This window comes from Prionailurus viverrinus, chromosome D1 (genome assembly GCF_022837055.1).
Source record: "Prionailurus viverrinus isolate Anna chromosome D1, UM_Priviv_1.0, whole genome shotgun sequence".
Classification (NCBI taxonomy): Eukaryota; Metazoa; Chordata; class Mammalia; order Carnivora; family Felidae; genus Prionailurus; species Prionailurus viverrinus.
The window spans coordinates 70,362,901-70,381,470 of NC_062570.1; the positions used below are offsets into that span (position 1 = coordinate 70,362,901).

At 44.7% G+C, this 18,570-nt stretch overlaps 1 long non-coding RNA gene across 1 annotated transcript in view; it reads left to right on the top strand.

The window, feature by feature from the left end:
• LOC125175991 (uncharacterized) overlaps positions 1-18,570 on the top strand; it is a 96,947-nt gene that overhangs the window by 44,506 nt on the left and 33,871 nt on the right. The window lies entirely within an intron of this gene.

The following is an 18,570-nucleotide window of genomic DNA, read 5'->3' on the forward strand; positions in this document are numbered from 1 at the left end:
AAACTGTGTTGGGTCAGGCACTGTGCCAGGTATAAAGATATGTGAGAGGGACCCTTGGGTGGCTCAGCCGGTGGAGCATCCGATTTCCGCTCAGGTCATGATCTCACTGCTCGTGGGTTCGAGCCCCATGTCAGGCTCTGTGCTGACAGCTCACAGCTAGGATCCTGGAACCTGCTTTGGATTCTGTCTCTGTCTCTCTGCCCCTCAGCTACTCATGATCTGTCTGTCTCTCTCTCTCAAATATAAGCATTAAGAAAATTAAAAAAAAAAAAAGATGTGTGAGAGTTCCTGACCTGCAGGAACCCACTGTTACCTGTGGGTATCAAGTTGGGGAAGATAGCGGGGCCTTTTGAGTCTCTCCTAGTTCAAGCGCTTCTCAAATTTTGGCAGCCCCTTAGGGGAACATTTGTGTGGGGCGAGTTGGTGCACAAATAATTGACCTTATCCAAAATCCAGTCCTAGGGAGGAGCCAAGCCCCAAGACGTTGCCTCAAAATCTGCCTACACTTCTCTTGAAGTGTGTGCTCACAGTCAAACATGAAGACAGCAACCGAGTTCATCCTGAGTGACTATTTTGATGGGAATCTTGGCTGTTACTTCGTTAGCTATGCAACCTTGGTCAAGGTGTTCAAGCAAGTGGACAAATGGGCTTGTCAGCTTCTGTATCTTTCAAATGAAGCGGCCATTATTGCTTCCTTTATATGGGGGCAGTGAGGGTTACAGAAATTAACGCATGTGAAGCACTTGGAATTGTATTTGTCACATATGTAACACATGATTAATACCTGCTGGTTGTTGTTGTTATTACTCCAGTCACCATATGGATGGTGGACTGGGTGAAAATAAGGTTAGAAGCAGCAATACCAGCTCAGGCATTAGTGAAACGGCCTAGAGAGGAGTTAGAGAGACTAACTCAAGCCTTTCCTTCTTCCTTGTTTTTCTTCATTTTCCCTCCTTCCCTCCCACCTGCCCTCATACCTTCCTTCTTTCTCTTTTCTTGGTAGGAAGGGTGTGAATAATAAATGCAAAGAATTAGAGAAAATTGGGGTGCCTGGGCACTGGGGCAGAGTCAGACCCCAGCCTCTGGGAAGAACCACAAGAACCCATCCAAGCCCAAGACCATGCAGGTGCATCTACAAGTCAAATACTGGAAACCAAATACAAAATCCATGCGCCAGGGGTGAGGCAAATCGGAATCAGAAGGCTGGATACAGAGACCAGAGATTATAATTGGGGAATGGGGTCAGGGTGAGAGCTGGGTGGGCACAATCACAGAGGCCCAAAGGTATTGCCCTAATAGGCCGGGGAGGTTTATATTAGATGGTCTTTAAAGGGTCAGAGATAGGAAGCATCACTCACCACCACCACTACCACCAATAATAATGGCCAACATCTACTTAGTGCTTACTCTGCCATGGCAGTATGCTGACCCTTTTATGTGCATTTCTTATGTACTATTGAATGTGTACTGTTATTCTTATCGTTTTGAAAGCTAAAGTTCAGAAGGATGAGCTTCTTGGTCAAGGTCACAGAGCTGGACATGATGGAGTACAATCGGACCTGGGACAATTTGACTGTAAATCCCACACTCTGTAGTCTGCTGTCGACATTTACTTAGAAACACCAACCGAACATCCCTGGTGCCCCAGGCCCTGGATAAAGCATTGCAAAGGTTACACAGATAAATCAGACTTGGTCCCCGTTCTCCTAGCTAACAGTGGAGCAGCAAAGGCAGATACAGAATCACAGTGCAATTTGTTAAAGACCATAACGCACTTAAATGATTTTAAATTTAAATAATAAGAGCAGGGGCTTTGCAACCTGGAGACAGAGAACTGCTGTTCCCTAGTCTTGGGGTCGTGAACAAGTCTTCCATCAAAACGGGGGTACTGATGCCCATCTCAGATAGTGGTGGCGAGAATTAACTGAGGTAAGTTATTCAGAGAACTTACCACAGTGCCTGACATTGTAGCCAGTGTGAATAGATGATGAATTGAAGGAGGGGGACCAGGGGCAGGAAGAGAGGAAGATGATGGAGAAGAGGAGGCAAAAGTGGGGGATGGCTCCTCGGCAACCCCTGCAAGGAATAACTTATGGATTTAAAGATAGCTACATCATCCATTGTGGTGTAGCAGGATGGCTTTCTGGTCTCTAAATCCACGCAAGACTTTGGAGAGAAGCTAAAAGCACTTGTGAGGTCTCCCCGACGCATTGTAAGATCTCTCAGTTCTCCCACGTTGGCACATTTTACTTGTACACTTAAATGAGTGTGAAATTGGAGGGCACGCCTGTGTGTGTATGTGTGTGTGTGTGTGTCATGAGGGGTGTGCAGTGCAAGGGTTTGACTCTTGACAGGAAACTATTCACTTAATAAGCATCCACGGTGCACCTGCTGGCTTGTGCCCAAGCCTTGAGGGGGAGTCTGAGACCTACCCCAGGAGAGGGTGGCGTATCAGGCCCCAGGACATCAGGCCCAGGAGGGGTAAGCAAAGAAAGGAGCATTTGGAGCAAAAGGAGGAAACGAGCTATTTGGGAAGTAGAATTTACAGAACTTCAGAGCTAATTGAAGGTAGGGAAGGAGGGGCAGTTACCTGGGCTTCTATCAGCGGCAGTTCTGCCGGGAACGGGGCTTTGCTGAAGGGTCTGGGGTTTCCAGGGATACAGAACACAGCCAGGGGTTTGCTCCACCAGCTGGATGGGAGCAAAGTGAAACGGAAGCTGGCTTAGCCCCAAGACCAGATGCAGAGAAGCTGGTTGGACGTTCCCACCGCATCTGTCCCCACCTCTCCCTCCTTCGGCACCTCGGGCACATTCATCCTAGATGAACCCTCTTTGTCCCACTTTCTTAACCCAGACACAGAGCTGTCCTCCCTCACTTATCTCCAATGCGTATCTATAACCTCACAGGGTTGGCTCAGTGCTCTCACTGGGTTTCTGGGAACCTGCTTTCTTCTCTGTTTTGCTCAAGGCCGGTGCAGGCCAGTGCCAGTAACAGCTGCTGATCTGGTCCCTCCTCTAGCCACAGATACCTAATTAAAAAAAAAAAAAATCTCCATCAGTTTAAGTTCCCTTTAATTCCCTCGGCTTCAGACCTTCCTGTTCTGGTCAGTAATCACATGCAGATGTCAGCCACCTGGGTGTCCCCAGTCCTCCAATCTGTGGAGCCATTTCCAACCCTCAAAAGATACAGACAGACGAATCCAATCTGGTCCCACAGATGGGGAACAGCACCCCCTGTTACCTCCAGTCTCCCACCTTTCCTGGATTCTCGATGCTCACTCTTCCTTCCTCTGTCCCATCCTTGCCCCATTTCATGCATCACCCGAGAGCCTTCATTTTCCCTGGGTGACTATGAGTATTTACAGAGGCTACTAAGGTCTCTTACAGAGTAGACGTTAATGGAGGTTCGGGGGTAACAGGTAGATTTGAGCATACCGCCTTGGAGATCACAAACTCCCCTTATGTCTTACTTGTTGGCATCTAGTTAACTGAGGAGGTTTCCCGTCCCGGGAAGCCTCTTTCTGGCCGGTTTCTCAACAGGCCTCGATGTCATCTCTGCTCCCAGCCTTGAGAACCTTCCCATCCCCTCCTGTGCTGCTGGCACCCTGCCCAAACCACCATATTCCAACGGATTTCATGCTCTCCATACTCTGCCCACTAATCCTGGACCCCCTTTGTGAACTTCGCCATCTTTCACTGCCTCGATCCGGAGGCATCCAAAGGAGCTCTGCAATAACACTTTCCCCTTTAACACACCAATTTGTCCCTTTGTCTGACGGGCTTCTCTGCCCACCCCCTGGGGGGTGCTGGGTTTTGTTTGTTTGTTTTTCCTCTTCCATGTGCTTTCCCAGCTTCCTCCTTCTTTCCTTCTGGAGGGTTTCTCTATACCACTCAACCCCTGGGCCTACCATTAGGCTGTCTGGATTTGAGTTCATTTTCTTGCCTCACCGTCCTTAACCACACAAGCCACAGTCCAGGCCAGAAACCACCCTTGGGCAGGGTCCTCTGTCACACAGTTGCTCCCCGGAGGAGGCAGGTGGTAATTCTTTGAAAGGTTCCAGGCAGCCAGGCCATTTGTTTAGTGAGGGCTCCCATGCCATCCTGTGCAGGGGGGCTGGAGGCGGGGAACCTGGGCCCATCTTCTAACATTAGAATGTCAGCATCAAGGGGGTACTGGGAGGACCGGGAAATCCATACCAGCTGGGTGGACTCTCGGGGACTTTAGGCTCAGGGGGACTGGCTGCCTGAAGGTGACATTGATGGAAACACAAGCAAAGCACATTTGGGGACGGAAGTTCCCTTTCAGACACCGTAAGGCTGAGAAGCCTGTGGAACAAGCAAGGGCAAAGGCCTTAAGCTAGACAGCTGGGAAAGCAGGTCTGCAGCCCCTGGAGAAAACAGGAAAAAATGGAGAGGGGGGGGCGGGCAGGAGGAGAGGGCAAGAAAGTGGTGTTATCGCCAGAAAAGCTGCCTACCCGCTGGCTTTGCTGTGACAGAGCTCCTGGGGGACCCGCGGAGGCTGGAGATCTGAGATCTCCCCCCAAGAGGGCCTGCCGTGCCCCTGCACGGCCGTCACGGCCCTCACGCTCAGCCCGCGCAGGCGGGCAGATAATGCGCTCCGGTGTTCAAGGGCAATCAGACTCAGCAAAGCGTGAAATCAGTTTTTTCCAACCAACTCACTCTGGGCTGGAGGAACAGTTTCTATCTTCAGAGAGAGACTGGAGTAACCTGTCATTCCCTGAAGCAATTTACCTGTTCCAGTGGAAGCGGAACGTTCTTTTAAAGATCAGGGGCATCTGCCCAACCGGGAACTGCCCATGTGTCCGGGCGCCTTCCGCACAGCGCGGCCGGGAGGCCGCTGACTCTGTGCTCCCCTTGGAGGCTTCGAGTCTGAGGGCTTGGGAGGGTGGTGGCCACTGGGAAAGCTGATGTCCCACATCGCAGCAGGGGGCCGCTGGGAGCCAAGAAATAGGTTTCATTCCTTTGTTCGCTCGGTCTGCATTTAGTAAGCAGTTTCTATGTCCCAGGCCCTGGGTCCCATTGTTTTCTTAAAAGAGACAGAAAAATGGGGCTCCTGGGTGCCTCCGTCCGTTAAGCATGAGGCTTCAGCTCAGGTCATGATCTTGCAGTTGGTGAGTTCAAGCACAGTGTGGGGTTCTGTGCGGACAGTTCGGAGCCTGGAGCCTGCTTCAGGTTCTGTGTCTCCCTCTCTCTCTGCCCCTCCCCTGCTCACACTCTGCCTATCTCTCTCTCTCCGTTTCTCTTAAAAATAAGTAAACATTAAAAAGAAATTTTAGAAAAGAGAGAGAAAAATACAGGGTCGTGTTAGGTCTGTAGACTCTGGAGTCAGACTGCTTGGGTGTAAGTCGTGGCTCCACCATTTACAAGCTGTGGGCCCTGAAAAACTTGCTTCCCTTCTTTGTGCCTCGGTTTCCCAATTTGTAAAATGGGAATATAAAAATTACGTCTACTTCCTCAGAGCATTGTTACGATTGTTTTGATACATTTGAAGTTCTTGGAATCATCCCTGAACACTGTCAGTGCTCCATAACTGTGGGTATATACTATGTCGGAACGTTTGCACCTCCTCAAAATTCGTGTGTGGAAGGCCTGATGCCCAAGGTGATGGTTTTAGGAGATGGGGCCTTTGGAGGTGACTAGGTCACGAGGGCGGAGCCATCTTGAATGGCATTAGTGCCCTTAGTGAAAGAGGCTCGAGAAAACTCCCTTGCTCCTGCTGCCAGGTGAGGTTATGACAAAACGACAGCCATCTATGAAGAAGCAGGCCCTGGTCGGACACTGAAACTGCTCACACCGCAGTCTTGGACTTCCTAAGCTCTAGAATTGTGAGAAATCTTGTTGGTATGTCTGTTGTTATAAGTCATCCACTCTATGGTATTTTGTTATGGCAGCCTCAACGGACTAAGACAGTACAGAAAAGCAAACTCATTTAATGCACGTGGTACACGTAGTGTTGAGGGAATGTTGTACTAGATTCTCTGACAACATTGCAAGAGTGGCAGGAAGAGCATGTGGATGTGGCGGTGGCCGTACCGAGCTTGAAGCGTGATCAAGAAAGGGCATGTGTTCAGAGAACTGGAAATGGCCCAACAGTGCTAGAGCCAAGGTTCATGCCTGGAAGAGGCAGGTCATAAGGGAGGAAAGGCTGGCAGCAGCAGGCCGCAGGGGGCCTTGAATGCCATGCCAAGACACATTTGTTATCAGGTAATGTGTCATAAAGATGATTCTGGAATTGTTTCTGGGAACTAAAATGCCATTCCATTATTCATTTGCCTGGGAAATGTGCTCTCATCAGGAAGGTAGAATTATAGTTTGTTTATTTTTAACAAAATTGATTTCTTTTCCAAACCTCCCCTCTCATTGCCAATAAACTGTTGTGCTCCCGATGCTGTTCACAAGCCTGGGCCTGTGCCAGCTCTAATGTAACGATGGGTTCTCCTCATAGACTGACTGAAGCATTGGTCTGGGAGGCGGGAGCTCAGGCTCAGATTAAATGGCATTTGTCCATATTGAGGCCCAACCTGTTCTGAATATTTACAAATCTGGGGGAAAAAACCAAGTGACCAGTGGGCCAGCGAACCAGTGGACAATCCGTGATGGTCTTGGGTTGGGGGAGAGATCCTGCCGGTAGAGGTCAGCACAACTCTACACGTGCTCCTCTCCCAGGACGCTTCTCTGACCTAGAAGTGTCTTAAAGGGGCACTTCTAAGTGTCCTTAAGGATCCTTTCCATTATCACCTGGCAGTGATCTTTCCTTCTTGCCCAGGGGGCATGTTCCAAAGATAGCATAATTTGGAGAGTCACATGCAGTGCATTAGGAAATACCCTTTTGTATAGTTGCAGGAGACCTGGCCTCAGATCCAGCCCTGAGCCCTTGTCTCCTCATTCATAAAAAGAGCATCGCGGTGCTCGTCTCTCAGAAGTCTCAGAGGTCTGAGAACTGGTCACAGCACAGAGTGGACAATTATTACTGTTATTCACTCTGATCTCTCCCACAACTGTCACATCATCCAAGTGCACCCACAGGGTCCTGCTCACGGAATTCCTATTTGCACAGAACAAAGGCACAGCTCCAGGGGCACAGGCTACATCAGAAATGTGGGACTGTGCTGCCCGCTGTGGGTAAGAGCTCAGATCTGGGTCTGAACCTGACCCTGGGCAATGAGGAGAGGGTGGTGCACGTTCTCATGAAGATTTGACAAAGCGATTCCTCTACAGTGTTTTTCTTGGATCTCAGCAAAGAGTGAGCCCCCAATAAGTGGCCGGTACTGGCCCACCAGTAAAGGCATTTGAGAGGGGAGCACAGTGGTGTGGAGAGATAATAAAGGTGTAGAAGGGTTGAGTGAACAGGAAGAGTGAAGACAAAAGCAGAGGGAGAACACTGGTGTGATGTCTTATGAAGTAGCAACTCCACCTGCCTTCACCTACCCTCCGAAAACACGGGCTGACATCCCAGGGCCACGCCTCGCACACGGGAGGCCATAGCGTTCATCATCCAAACCCGGTCACTTTGGAGAGTGGAAAGGGCAGCTCTGACATGCCGAATTACACCAGGACAGCAGGCCAAATTGGGATTCCCGAAGGTCAGGCTGATTTGTGTGGTCTTCGCACACAGTAATTTCTCAAATATGCAGTCGTTATCCCTAGGATTCATTAATGGGAATCCCATAGTTAGAAAAGGCACTTACCAAATTCTTTTTTCTTCTGAAAAAAAGTGGGTCTTTTAGACCCAACTGCCTGCTACTTGTAAACAGAGGTGGGGATTGATGAGAAGGTAATGGTCAGGATGTGCAGTTGCTAAATGACATACAGGAAGTTCAACCTAAAATTAAGGTTGGGGCACCTGGGGAGCTCAGTTAGTTGAGCATCCAACTTCGGCTCAGGCCATTATCTCCCGGCTTGTGAGTTGGAGCCCTGCATCGGGCTCTGCGCTGACAGCTTAGAGCCTGGAGCCTGCTTCGGATTCTGTGTCTCCTTCTCTCTGCCCCTCCCCCTTTTGTGCGCATGCACGCACGCGCGCACTCTCTCTCTCAAAAATAAACATTAAACAAAATTTTAAAAAATAAAATTAAGATTGAATTTTGGATAAGCAACAAATAATTTTTAGTGTACCCATGCAGTGGACATATTACTATGCAAATTATTTGTTGTTTTTGAAAGTCAAACTTGGCCGGGCATCCTGAATTTTTATTTGCTAAATCTGGCAATCCTACCAAGATGGACCATGTGATCCTATGGTTTTATTATTAAATTAAATTAAATTAAATTAAATTAAATTAAATTAAATTAAAAACTATTTTATGAAAACTTTCTGTCTGCCCAGCAAACAGATAACAGAGTGGCACCCCAAGTGAACAAGATACAGTTTCTGCCACCAATTCACAGGCCAGGGAGGGAGGAATTAAGTGAAGTCTGAGAACCAGTTACCGTACAGGGTGAACAAAGGAATGAAGCTGACATTTACTGAGCACCTATTAGGATCTGGACCCAGCCACCAATGTTTCATATGCCATCTCAGTCAATCCTCATGAGCGGGGTTATTCCCATTTTACAGATGAGAGAACTAAGGCCCAGAAAGAAGTCATGAGCCCAAGGTTTCAGAGTTCATGAGTACAGAGCCAAGGTTAGCATCCAGGTCTGTCTGACTCAGGAGCCCCCTTCCCGCTTTCCAATGGTAAATTCCATTCCATTGGCAAATGCATACTCAAACTGCAATTTCAGTAGGGCTGTTACAGCACAAAAGAGAGATGAACTCTACTTTGGGTAATCAGGGAAGTTGTTATCATCAACTTTTAGTTACAAATCAAATTCCTCAGAAAAGGAGGAGGTGGTTACTATAAGGAAAACCCATGGACTACGATTCAGCCTCTTGGCATCTTCCCTTCTGTCTTGTGTCTGATTCGTTCATTTCTCACTCCTGGCTGCCTTTCTCTGCTCAGTCAAGGACTCTGCTCATCAGACCTTTGACCTGTGCTTGATCCACATGATTTCTTAGGGTGCTTCATTAATCTTAGGTGTTTGCTTTAAAATTTTTGAGGTATTCATTTAATTAATTTTTTTAAATTTACATCCAAGTTAGCATATAGTGCAACAATGATTTCAGGAGTAGATTCCTTAATGCCCCTTTCCCATTTAGCCCACCCCCCATCCCACAACCCCTCCACTAACCCTCTGTTTGTTCTCCATATTTGAGTCTCTTCTGTTTTGTCCCCCTCCCTGTTTTTATATTATTTTTGCTTCTTTTCCCTTGTGTTCATCTGTTCTGTGTCTTAAAGTCCTCATATGAGTGAAGTCATATGATATTTGTCTTTCTCTGACTGACTAATTTCGCTTAGCATAATACCCTCTAGTTCTTTCCACGTAGTTGCAAATGGCAAGATTTCATTCTTTTGGATTGCCGAGTAATACTCCATTGTATATATATACCACATCTTCTTTATCCCTTCATCCATCGATGGACATTTGGGCTCTTTCCATACTTTGGCTATTGTTGATAGTGCTGCTATAAACAATGGGGTGCATGGGCCCCTTCAAAACAGCACACCTGTATCCCTTGGATAAATACCTAGTAGTGCAATTGCTGGGTCGTATGGTGTTCTATTTCTAATTTTTTGAGGAACCTCCATAGTGTTTTCCAGAGTGGCTGCACCGGTTTGCATTCCCACCAGCAGTGCAAAGAGATCCTCTTTCTCCGCATCCTTGCCGACATCTCTTGCCTGAGTTGTTTATGTTAGCCATTCTGACAGGTGAGGTGGTATCTCATTGTGGTTTTGATTTGTATTTCCCTGATGATAAGTGATAGTGAGCATTTTTTTCGTGTGTCAGTTGACCATCTGGATGTCTTTGGAGAAGTGCCTATTCATGTCTTTTGCCCATTTCTTCACTGGATTCTTTGTTTTTTTGGGTGTTGAGTTTGATAAGTTCTTTATAGATTTTGAATACTGACCCTTTATCTGATGTGTCGTTTGCAAATATTTTCTCCCATTCCATTGGTTGCCTTTTAGTTTTGCTGATTGTTTTCTTCACTATGCTGAGGCTTTTTATTTTGATGAGGTCGCAATTGTTCATTTTGCTTTTGTCACTCTTGCCTCTGGAGACGTGTTGAGTAAGAAGTTGCTGCAGCCAAGGTCAAAGAGGTTTGTGCCTGCTTTCTCCTCCAGGATTTTGATGGCTTCCTGTCTTACATTTAGGCCCTTCATCCATTTTGAGTTTATTTTTGTGTATAGTGTAAGAAAGTGGTATAAGTTCAGTCTTCTGCATGTCGCTGTCCAGGTTTCCCAGCCCACTTGCTGAAGAGACTGTCTTTATTCCATTTGATATTCTTTCCTGCTTTGTCAAAGATTAGTTGGCCATACATTTATGGGTCCATTTCTGGGTTCTCTACTCTGTTCCATTGATCTGAGTGTCTGTTTTTGTGCCAGTACCATACTGCCTTGATGATTACAGCTTTGTAATACAGCTTGAAGTCCAGGATTATGATGCCTCCTGCTTTGGTTTTCTTTTTCAAGATTGCTTTGGCTATTCATTGTCTTTTCTGCTTCCATACAAATTTTAGGATTGTTTGTTCTAGCTCTGTGAAGAATGCTGGTGTTATTTTGATAAGGATTACATTAAATATGTAGATTGCTTTGGGTAGTATCGACACTTTAACAATATTTGTTCTTCCTATCCAGGAGCATGGGATATTTTTTTCCATTTTTTTGTATCTTCTTCAATTTCTTTAATAAGTTTCCTATATTTTTCAGTGTATAGATTTTTCACCTCTTTGGTTAGAGTTATTCCTAGGTATTCTATGGTTTTTGGTGCAATTGTAAGTGGGATTGATTCCTTGATTTCTCTTTCTGTTGCTTCCTTGTTGGTGTATAGAAATGCAACCAATTTCTGTGCATTGATTTTATATCCTGCAACTTAGCTGAATTCATGGATCAGTTCTAGCAGTTTTTTGGTGGAGTCTTTTGGGCTTTCCATATAGAGTGTCATGTTATCTTCAAAAAGTGGAAGTTTGACTTCCTCCTGGCTGATTTGGGTGCCTTTTATGTCTTTGTGTTGTCTGATTGCAGAGGCTAAGACTTCCAATACTATGTTGCATAACAGTGGTGAAAGTGGACATCCCTGTCTTGTTCCTGACCTTAGGGGGAAAGCTCTCAGGTTTTCCCCATTGAGGATGATATTAGCATTGGGTCATTCATATATGGCTTTTATGATCTCGAGGTATGATCCTTCCATCCCTACTTTGTTGAGGGTTTTTATCAAGAAAAGATGCTCTATTTTGTCAAATGCTTTCTCTGCATCTATTGAGAGGAGCATGTGGTTCTTGTCCTTTCTTTTATTGATGTGATGAATGACACTGATTGTTTTGTGGATGTTGAACCAGCCCTGCATCTTAGGTATAAATCCCACTTGGTTACGGTGAATAATTTTGTTTAATGTATTGTTGGGTAATATCTTGTTGAGGATTTTTGCATCCATGTTCATCAGGGAAATTGGTCTGTAGTTCTCCTTTTTAGTGGGGTCTCCATCTGGTTTTGGAATCAAGGTATGCTGGCATCATAGAAAGAATGTGGAAGTTTTCCTTCCATTTCTATTTTTTGGAACAACTTCAAGAGAATAGGTGTGAACTCTTTCTTAAATGTTTGGTAGAATTCCCCTGGAAAGTCATCTGGCTCTGGACTCTTGTTTTTTGGGAGATTTTTTATTGAATTTGATTTCCTTACTGGTTATGGGTCTGTTCAAATTTTCTATTTCTTCCTGTTTCAGTTTTGGTAGTGTATATGTTTCTAGGAGCATGTCCATTTCTTCCAGATTTCCCATTTTATTGGTGTATAATTGCTCATGATATCCTCTTATTATTGTTTTTTTATTTCTGCTGTGTTGGCTGTGATCTTTCGACTCTTTCATTCTTGATTTTATTTATTTGCGTCCTTTTTCTTTTTGATCAAACTGACTAGTGGTTTATCAATTTTGTTAACTCTTTCAAAGAACCAGCTTCTGGTTTCATTGATTCATTCTACTGTTTTTTTGGTTTCGATAGCATTGATTTCTGCTCTAATCTTTATTATTTCCTGTCTTCTGCTGTTTTGGGGTTTTATTTGCTATTGTTTCTCCAGCTCTTTAAGGTGTAAGGTGTGTATCTGAGACCTTCCTTTCTTAGGAAGGCCTGAATTGGTATATACTTCCCTCTTATGACCGCCTTTGCTGAGTCCCAGAGGTTTTGGGTTGTGGTGTTATCATTTTCATTGGCTTCCATGTACTTTTTAATTTCCTCTTTCACTTCTTGGTTAGCCCATTTATTCTTTAGTAATATGTTCTTTTGTCTTCAAGTATTTGTTATCTTTCCACATTTTTTCTTCTGGTTGATTTCGAGTTTCATAGTGTTGTGCAAAATATGCACAGTATGATCTCTATCTTTTTGTACTTTTTGAGGCATGATTAGTGTCCCAGTTTGTGATCTATTCTGGAGAATGTTCCATGTGCACTGGAGAAGAATGTATATTCTGCTGCTTTAGGATGAAATGTTCTGAATATATCTGTTAAGTCCATCTGGTCCGGTGAGTCATTCAAAGCCATTGTTTCCTTGTTGATTTTCTGTTTAGATGACCTGTCCATTGTTGTAAGTGGGCTGTTGAAGTCCCCTAGCATTATGGTATTATCATCAATGAGTTTCTTTATGTTTGTGATTAATTGATTGATATATTTGGGTGCTATCACATTTGGAGCATAAATGCTTACAATTGTTAGGTCTTCTTGGTGGATAGACCCCTTAATTATGATATAATGCCCTTCTTCATCTCTTGTTACAGTCTTTATTTTAAAGTCTAGTTTGTCGGATATAAGTATGGCTACTCTGACTTTCTTTTGTCGACCATTAGCATGATGGTTCTCCATCCCCTTATGTTCAATCCGTAGGTGTCTTTAGGTCTAAAGTAGGTCTCTTGGAAACCATCCATATAGATGGATCTTGTTTTCTTATCTATTCTGTTACCCTATGTCTTTTGATTGGAGCATTGAGTCCATTGACATTTAGAGTGAATACTGAAAGATATGAATTTATTGCCATTATGATGCTTGTAGAGTTTCTGGTGGTGTTCTCTGGTCCTTTCTAGTCTTTGTTGCTTTGGTCTTTTTATTTATTTTTTTTCATCTTTTCTCCCTTCAGAGAGTCCCCTTTAAAATGTCATGCAGGGCTGGCTAAGTGATAACAAAATCTTTTAATTTTTGTTTGTCTGGGAAGCTTTTAATCTCTCCTTCTATTTTATTTTTTTTTATTTTTTTATTTTTTAACTTTTTTTTTTTTTTCAATGTTTATTTATTTTTGGGACAGAGAGAGACAGAGCATGAACGGGGGAGGGGCAGAGAGAGAGGGAGACACAGAATCGGAAACAGGCTCTAGGCTCTGAGCCATCAGCCCAGAGCCTGACGCGGGGCTCGAACTCACGGACCGCGAGATCGTGACCTGGCTGAAGTCGGATGCTTAACCGACTGCGCCACCCAGGCGCCCCTCTCCTTCTATTTTAAATGACAGCCTTGCTGGATTAAGAATTCTTGGCTGCGTATTTTTCTGATTCAGCACATTGAATATATCCTGCCACTCCTTTCTGGCCTGTCAAGTTTCTGTGGATAGGTCTGCTGCAAACTTGATCTGTCTTCTCTTGTAGGTTAAGGACTTTTTTTTCCCTTGTTGCTTTCATGATTCTTTCCTTGTCTGAGTATTTTGTGAATTTGACTATGATATGCCTTGTTGATGGTCATTTTTTTTTTCAATCTAATGAGAGTCCTCTGTGCTTCCTGGATTTTGATGTCTGTCTCTTTCCCCCGGTTAGGAAAGTTTTCCACTATGATTTGCTCACATAACCCTTCTACCCCTTTCTCTCTCTCTTTATCTTCTGGAACCCCTATGATTCTGATGTTGTTCCTTTTTAATGAGTCACTGATTTCTCTAATTCTTAAATCGTGCTCTTTTGCCTTAGTCTCCTTCTTTTCTGCTTCATTATTCTCCATAAGTTTGTCCTCTATATTGGTGATTCACTGCTGTGCCTCATCAATTCTTGCCGCCATGGCATACATTAGAGATTGCAGTTTAGTTATAGCATTTTTTATTTCATCCTGACTAGCTTTTACTTCTTTTATCTCTGCAGAAAGGGATTCTAACCTGTTTTTGATCCCAGCTAGTTTTCTTATTATCATGATTCTAAATTCTGGTTCAGACATCTTGCTTGTATCTGTGTTGATTAAGTCTCTGGCTATTGTTTCTTCCTGCTCTTACTTTTGGGGTGAATTCCTTCATTTCATCACTTTGAAGGAAGAAAAGGAATTAATAAGGTAAAAAGATTAAAATTAAAAAATTAAAAACAACACACTCTCACGCGCACACACACACACACACACACACAAATCAAATAAATTATGTTAGATCCTAGGTGTGATTTGGTCTGGTTGTTGAAAGGAGTTTGTTAGATTAGAGGAAAAAGTGGGGGGAGAAAAAAATAAAAAGCAAGAAACAAAAAAGAAAAAAAGGAAAACATTTGAAAATTTGAAAAAATGAACATAATGGAATAGAATAAAATGAAATGATGTAAGTAAAATAGAATTTGAAAAATTTACAAAAAACTAAAAAATATAGTAGAAAAATAAATTAAAGAAAAATATTTTTAATAAAAATTGAAAATAAAAATCAATTTTTTCTGTTTCTGTATTCAAGAAAAAGAAAAGAAACAAAAAAGCAAAAAAAAAAAAAAAACTTGATTAGATGGCCCAGAGAACAGACCGAAATACGATTGAAATTACATCATTTTCCCCTAGAAGTGAAACCATGAAGCACTTTATATTCTGTAAACTAAGCTGGCGGACAGACTTGCAGTGTTTCTGAAGAGTGAGGTTGGCCAAGTTGGGCGGGGCTTAGTGTAACAGCTCTGTTCTCCACTAGGTGGCGCTGCTTAGCTTACTGGGGTGGATTGTCCTGGTGCTTGTAGGTGTGTATGCGCATGCGTGGGGAGGGGTGAAAATGGCGCTACCCAGCTAACCAGTCTCTAGTATTGGAACTGTGTTCTCCCCAGTCAGCAATCGCGCACCTGTCCTTTGTCTCCTCTGTCCACTCCCTGCTTTTACATCGTCTATGACCAAGCCATCAGGTTGCCAGGCGGTACCTCCCTCCTGAGTTTTGCCACAAATGGGGCTGTGTTTCCTGACCCCTCCGCAGAGGGACTGCGGCTTTGATCCATTCTACCCCTCTGCAGGAGGGTCTCACCGAGCACTGGCTGGGTGCTGGCCACACCCAGGAATGTTCACGGACTATGCTGCTGCAGGTGCCCAGAGACTATGGCTGGGTGCCAGCCGCCCCAGAAGAAGTTCACACGATCCTGTAGCAGCAGCATTTCAGGGTTTACGGAAAATCACAACACACATCTGGCACCAGGCTTCACCCCCAACGACCTTGTTCCAGCACCAGCGAATGTGGTTGTTCTCCCAGGTCCACTGGGGTCTTTGCCTTTGGGGGGGCCCCCCGACAGCCTCCACCAGATGTCCTCCTAGCAGGGGAACTGCCTCTCTCCATGTGACCTGAAGACCCCCGGACTTCACACTGCTCCTGGGGATTTGCCCTTCCCACCACAGCACCACCAGGTATTGAGCTGTGGAATTGCAGATTGTGCGCTCCCCCTGTTTATAGAGTCTTAATGGAATTTAAACCCTCTCCTTTCTCCTTTCTCCCTTTTTATTTCAGCCCCTGTAGCTGTTTCCACTTTTCCGCTTTCTATCCAACCGCTTTGGCGGGGGGATGCTTTTCCCATACTCTCCGTCTCTGTCCTCTCTCCGCATGCAGAAATAGCTCCCTGCCTCTGAGGCTTCTCTCACCCGCAGTTCCCCTCTCCGTACTGCGTACCAGCTGAATTCTGTCGTTCAGGTTGTGCAGATTGTTGTGTTAATCGTTAGATCAGTTTTCTAGGTGTGCAGGATGGTTTAGTGTTGATCTGGCTGTATTTCTTTTTTTTTTAATTTTTTTTTCAACATTTATTTATTTTTGGGACAGAGAGAGACAGAGCATGAACGGGCGAGGGGCAGAGAGAGAGGGAGACACAGAGTCGGAAACAGGCTCCAGGCTCCGAACCATCAGCCCAGAGTCCGACGCGGGGCTCGAACACCCGGACCGCGAGATCGTGACCTGGCTGAAGTCGGACGCTTAACCGACTGCGCCACCCAGGCGCCCCGTGATCTGGCTGTATTTCGTGGATGTGAGACGCAAAAAAACTTCCATGCTTTTCTGCCATCTTGACCCCTCCCTCCTGGTTTAATTTCTTTTTTTTTTTAATTTTTTTTTTCAACGTTTATTTATTTTTGGGACAGAGAGAGACAGAGCATGAACGGGGGAGGGGCAGAGAGAGAGGGAGACACAGAATCGGAAACAGGCTCCAGGCTCTGAGCCATCAGCCCAGAGCCTGACGCGGGGCTCAAACTCACGGACCGTGAGATCGTGACCTGGCTGAAGTCGGACGCTTAACCGACTGCGCCACCCAGGCGCCCCTGGTTTAACTTCTTAAAACAGTTTTTACTGAGGTATACCTTACATGCCATAAAATTCACCTATTTTCTAATTAAAATTTTGCAAGATTATAGGCTAGCCTATGAATGAATTGCCCTTGGTGGGGTGTTCATTCCTATGTCACATGTTCCCCCCACCCTCCAATAGCTATGACCAGAGGACAGGTGCTTTGAGCAGATGCTGGAGGTTGAAACGTTGCACTTAGGGTTGTGGACTTCCAGCACCGTGATTAACATGTCTAACAGAAAAGGGTTCTAAGAGATGACATTTGATATGGATCTTAATGGACAGATTGGAATTCACCAGGAAGAAAAAAAAGGAAGAAAGGCATGCTAGCCAAGGAATATTATGTGCAAATGCAAAGGTGCACAAAAGAGGAATGAGTGGGGAATAGGGAGAGGTTTTGGGAGTCTGGAGTGCAAGGTCTTAGAGGGGAAGGCAGCGTGGTAAAGGTGAACCGAGACTTCTTGGCTACCTGAGTGGATACACATCAGAAGCACCGCAGTGGTTGGATGCCCAGCTAGGAACCTATAACTGTCTTCCCCACAAGTTTATTAGAAAGTTCACCCCAAATCTAGCCCTTGGAAGACCTTGACACTGAGCTGTAAGACAGCTCAGCAGGAAGGCAAAGCCACTCTTTCAAAGATACCTGCTTAAACTATCCTGAAGGTGGGTCACACTAAATTCTACCTTGTTGATGCAGCCCAAATTCAACCATCTGTGTGCCTTATGAGAAAGTGGAGGGCAGCAGAAATATGGCATGCTTTATGTGAAATCCCTGCTTAGCCAGCATGTTTAGATATTAAATGTTGAAAAGAAAAATATGACCTGCCATAAATTCTCATTAAACACATTATTGCCTTAATAGTGCAAGTAAAGACAGGCCCCTCAAGAATTTTCTGATTTGTCATCAATATTTAATTTTAGCTGTTGATTTATTAATTTGTTCTTTTTCCAAGTGTGCTTATGGCAAACATTTTCAAAAATAGTTATTTGTTTTTAAAAAAAGGAAGAAAAGAAAAATCACCATAAATCCCAACATCCAAAGATCAACCACTGTGAACAGTTTTGCGTATGTGCTTCAAACTTTCTTTCTTTTTTAAAATTAAGTTTTAATATCTAAGTCATATGCACAGAAAGTGCATTAAATGTATTAAATGGTACAGAAAAGTTTAGGATAAAAAGCAACCAGGCTCCATCTCAACCTGATGAGGGAGCATGAGGCAGGCTGAGGGGCAAAGCAGAAGGTAGCATCCCCCCACCCCACACAGGTGGGATCTGTGTGATATTCCTTGGACACTCCAAGCTACCCGGGAACAAAGGAAGGGGTTTAAATGCTTGCCAAGGTGATGTGGGAAACTAAGGCAAATGAAAAATTGAATTCCCTTACTGTCTGCAGCCCATTGACAAGTCCTTGAAACTGGCAGAGTAACCTCCCTCTAGGAGCTCAGTTGCCTCAAGGATCACACTTTGCTGGGGGCAAAAGAGAACCTTGGCTTAACATTGTCCCAACCTCAAGGATCCTGTAAGTCTACTTCCTTTATCTCAACTGCCCCAAGATATATGCTGGCAGTCATACTCCAAGCTTATGGCCCCCCAATATACATCTGAAGGATCTCATGATTGAGGTGTTATTAAACAGTAATAAATCCTGTTTCCCTAACAAAAGCTAGCCCCGCAAGGTCCTAGAAACCTTGCTTCCAAAATTCCTTAGAGACGTACTCTATCCCCGACCCCCTCCCAATGTGAGGTTATATCAATGAGTTACCCATCACGATCCCAGAGCAGCTCTTCCGGCCTGTGGGTCCTGTCCCCGTGCTTTGATGAAATCACCTTTTTGCACCAAAGATGACTTCAAGAATTCTTTCTTGGCCATCAGCTCTGGACCACACCACCATCACCCCAAAACTTCATCAAACCTCCTCATACTGTCCCCTTTCCCGAGGGAACATATTTTAGTAGATTCAACTTCCTGTGGTGGCTGCCCTCAAAGCTCATAATCTGTGCTATTCAGTA